Source organism: Bactrocera latifrons, unplaced genomic scaffold (genome assembly GCF_001853355.1).
Source record: "Bactrocera latifrons isolate USDA-ARS-PBARC rearing strain unplaced genomic scaffold, ASM185335v1 scaffold_45, whole genome shotgun sequence".
In the NCBI taxonomy this organism is placed as follows: domain Eukaryota; kingdom Metazoa; phylum Arthropoda; class Insecta; order Diptera; family Tephritidae; genus Bactrocera; species Bactrocera latifrons.
This window is the reverse complement of record NW_017537101.1, coordinates 1,179,524-1,184,561: the sequence shown is the minus strand read 5'-3', so window position 1 is coordinate 1,184,561 and position 5,038 is coordinate 1,179,524.

The following is a 5,038-nucleotide window of genomic DNA, read 5'->3' as shown; positions in this document are numbered from 1 at the left end:
ACCTTATATAACGAAATTTGAAAAAAAAAACTTTGTTCTTTCATTCTTATTCCCCTCGATACATTGGCTTCTTTTAATTCTCACAATACACTTGGCAATGAATTTAATTGGATAATTGCTTTGGTGCTTTTGCTTTTAAGATGCCTTTAACTATTTTTTCCTTTTCATACTGTCGGGTGATTGGAGATATAATAATCGGGAAGTTCTTGGTTCTCTCTCTCGACGAACAAAAACCAAACTCTATAAGTCACTCATAATTCCCCTCCTGCTATATGGTGCAGGGGCTTGGACGATGACAACAACTGATGAGCCGCCTTTGCGAGTTTTCGAGAGAAAAGTTCTGCGTAAAATGTATGGTTCTTTGCACGTTGGCCACGGCGAATATCGCATTCGATGGAACGATGAGCTGTACGAGATGTACGACGACATTGACATAGTTCAGCGAATTAAAGGTAGCGGCTACGCTGGCTAGATCATGTTGTCCGAATGGACGAAAATACTCCAGCTCTGAAAGTATTTGATGCTGTACCTGCCGGGGGTAGCAGAGGAAGAGGAAGACCTCCACTCCGTAGGAAGGACCAGGTGGAGAAGGACAATTGGTGTCACGTTGTTAACTCGCCTATAGTCGCGTAAGCGGTATCTACGCCAATAACGATGAAGTTCTTGGTTTACAATATCAGTTTGTCTTCAAAATGCCATGCTCCATCATTATCACCACGCTGTCGAGAAACGCAATTCCGCTTTCATATTCCATCTCCATCGTAAATTGGATTTATTATGTTTATTAATAAAATAGTGTAGCAGTTCTTTTTTATCCTCAGGGAAGTTGAGAATCATTAGATATTTTTCCCACTTGTAGACTTTCCTTGACGTCTTGGTCATCAGTCTCGATATTCCCTTAAATTTGTTCCTTTTTTAAAATGCTTATGATTGTTTACGACTTTTCATACTTATCATTTTCGAAATTTTTATGGAAAATCTAATGATGGTTTCTAAGTTCTACCGGTTTTTTCTGGACATTTCCGTTGTTGACAAGTGTACAGAAACTTCAGTTTGAAACTTCTTGTTTACAGTTAGTGTTTTCTTGTATTAATAGTAACAAAACAGTCAACTAGCTTGTAAAAAAATTGGTTTTGCATAATTTAAGAGCATTTTCCTAACGAAAACAAGATATGCATTCGTCAGTGGTATAAAAAAGTTACACATGGTCTCGCATATTAACTTTCAATAAGCAGCTAAAATTTGCTCACACCTATTTATGATCAAGTGAAATACAATTTTCGAATATATTCAACAAAATCTGTATATATTTTACGATTATCCTTGACTAGCTGTTAATAAAGTTTCCGAAAGCCTAAATTTGTATTTATTTAAATTTGCTTATTTTTGGGCGTGCTCTCTTTATTGCTTTGCTCTTCTTGCATTTCTTAGTACAAAAGATATACCTATACATACATTTTTAAATTTTTGCGTTCAATTTTTCTTTTTTATGGTAAATTTTCAATAAGTTCCCTTGTGGCATGGCGTCATGTGAGATTTCCCATATGGCGTTACTTCCTCACTCTTCCGCCAGCCACTCTAGTTTCTAAACGCTCCACGCACATTTCCTGCCACAATCTGTGCTACGAATTTGAAATGGCATGATGCTCCGGCTGATTCGTATTTGGTGTTTGCTTTAATTTCTATTCTTCTTATGAAGTGCTGTCCATTGAATTGTGGCCTATGCGCTTCAATTGACAAGCCGGCGCAGCTGCCGAGCGGGGTTTCATGTGCGACTGCTTAATCTATAGCGATCCAAATTGCCGAATACATAGTGAAACATTCATACATATATATGTATTAAAACACATACATATATATTGTAGAATGTATATGTGAATATCTCCATGTGATAAGTGGTCACTTTAATGTCGTCTCAAATTGCCTCTGCGCAACCAACTAGCCACTGACTGCTTTATAACGTACTTATGTTCAGTCTCCACACATGTTCGCAGAATATAATATTTATATTAGCCTTCTTATGGATACTTAAATACGACGCTTCTGTATAAATAGTCAAAGTGAGTTCAGAAAGACATTTGAATTGTTGTGACAAGTGCTCTGTTTGAGTTCTTTAATTGATGTTCGTATTTTTAGTACACTAGAGAACATAATATAAAGAAGGAGAGAGCATGTTTCCACGCAATTTTATGAAGGCAACGCGCCAGCTGACCGACATATTCGGCTCAATGTCTGCCAGATTAGAGAAACCCATTCGTGGAACGATTGCCAACCTTTTCGGCGTTAAACTATAGTATATCCAATATTTACCCTTAAACAAATTTACTAAGATATCTGAAATATTGACGGATATATGCCAACTGGAACTTTGACACTCTTGTATTATATAAGTGGGGGCTACCGATGGTGCTGACCTGATTTTGTCAATGACAGTATTTCATTACCAAGTAAATATACTATCAGAATTTCATCAATATATCTCAAATACTGAGCAATATAGGCTAAATAAAGTTAACCGGAAGATATTCTCTGAAAAGTAAAGTATATATAGTATAAACTTCAATAAATCGATCATTTCGGTAAAAAGTCAATCTTAATCACTGTGTTCAACCTATTCAATATATGTGGCCTTGAAAAGTTGTGGTCCAAGTTCTTGGACGTTGGATATATATTTCAAAGGCACTGTTTGTTTAAAGCGCCATTTTAATAATTTCATTCATTCTCAAATTATTTACTGTAAACTGAAATAATCAGAATCCGTTTAAAATTGGTATGTGGAGTAGGCGTGGTTGGATTTCCACCTTACCATTTTCACACTGTAGCATAAGGGCCGTTGAAATTGGTATAGTAAATACTAATATATTATATATAAATTTTTATATATAGTATATATAGTAAATCTTCTCACAGTGTGTTTGTAATTGAACTGCTCCTAAACGGCTGGACCGATTTTGGTGAAATTTTTTTTAGTGTGTTCAAGGAGATTCGAGAATGCTTTAGATTCACAATTTAATCCACTGGAAAATGTTTTTTGAAACTAATTTTTCATTTTTAATTAATTGGTAATTTTGGAATATTTTAAAACAGGGTTGTTCGTTCGTAAGTAATATATTTGGTGATTCAGTACATCGATGGGGGTAGCCATTACATTTTTTTCATACCTGCTAACTATTGGAGAGAACAAGAATGCATAACAAGCGTCGTCATGGCTTTGCGGATACTTTGTTAGATTATGGGCGAAGGAAGCAAATTCATTCATAACAAACCCAACGCGATATCTAGAATAAAAATATAACGATATAACTGAAGTCTTTATAAAAAGGTATATTATAATTTGAGCCAGCCGATTTTTTGTCTTTCCACGCAAGAGAACCGTTTCATAATATGCAGTCCACTACGCTGACTGCTTTTAGATTAATTTTTTTGTAAACTAACACAAATTGCTTCACCAAAAATGCGATATCTCCTTAACTAATAGTTATAATTTAAATAATAGAAATCATATACATAGATGATATTAGTTGTACTACCTACATATCAGCCACAGTAAAACGTGGACGGGTCCTCTAGTATATATGTATATATATTTTTTTTTTCCCCCGTAGTTCCTAGGTGGAACATAGGACCTCAATTAATAATATATAGGATTTCCCCTAAATGTGGGATACTGTCGTCAATTTGATTATTTATATTATGATAACTCCATAAATATCTCAGTTAGTTTTAAGTGTTACAAATAACCGTTAGCTTGCAAACCTATTTATTTATTTATTTATAAAAACGTGAAACAATAATACAATTACTTTTCCACGAAAAAAGGAGCACTGGCTGCCAGGACCTTCGGCTCGCTGATGTAAATATAAAATGTATAGTTAATGCTTAATTAAGTCTTAGGTGTAAAGTTAATAAAATGTTCTGTAGCTAATAGAAAAGTTTTAAGAACAAAATAAATAATAAGTAATGGGAAATTTAAAAACATAATCATATTTGTGTTTTTAATCCTGTTTCTACTAAGAATGATGATATTTTTGTTACGTTTTCGGAGGAACTCGTTTGTAACAGAGCAGACGGTATTTGGTCGTCGAAGATATTTTTTTTCGCTGCGAAATGTGGGCAGTCGTCGAGTAAGTGATAGGCTGTTAAAACTAACGACGGGCAGTGTTGGCAGACTGGTGGACTAGAACGATTTAGGAGGTGCGCATGTGTGGCAATTATGTGTCCTAGGCGTAATCGGGTAAATGCTTTGATGTCGTTGCACCGGCAGCTGGAGGGATAGCTTGRTTTTATCCTGTTCGGGTTATTCGCAGTATATGGGTGCTGGATAGATCTCCAAGTCTCCATATGTGAATTATATTGGAGCTGCGATATACACTTATACAAGTCTTTTTTCATAATATAGTCAAAAGTTATTAGTGGTTCTTTTGYTGCRWGTTTAGCCCGTTCGTCTGCCAGATTGTTTCCTTTTATTCCTGCATGTCCTGGAACCCACATTAGTTTCAAGCGATTGTTATTTTCGATAAATTTGCTCCGAATACAGGAAATTAAGTAGGACTTGTTGTTTGTGTTTAATACCGAGTGTATGGTTGACTTGCTATCAGAGCAGATAACTGCTTTAAAACTAGTGAAAACCGAGGCGTAGCTGGGAAGTATTCCTGCTGTAATTGTTCTTCCCTCGGAGTCAACGACGGCGAATGTTGTGCAAATGTCGGTTTTTGAACCATCTGTGAAAACGAATTTCCAGTCTGGGAGCAGTGGAGTTGTATATTCCGCGAAAAGGCGTTGGGGGGGACTGTGGGGGAGGTACTACTTTTTCCGTATTTTTCCAAGTTTAGGATAAAACATGATTTGTTTATCATCCAAGGCGGAGAGGATACTTTTTGACGGAGAGAAGGGAATGTGATATCAAGCTTTCTGGCGTATTCAATGCAGTGGAATATACGACTTGAAGACTTTTTCCGTTCCAGCTCGGATGACACTGTTTCGTAAAGAATATTATTGTAACAAAGAAACAGCTTCGGTATGAGTTTTTTTAGGTTAA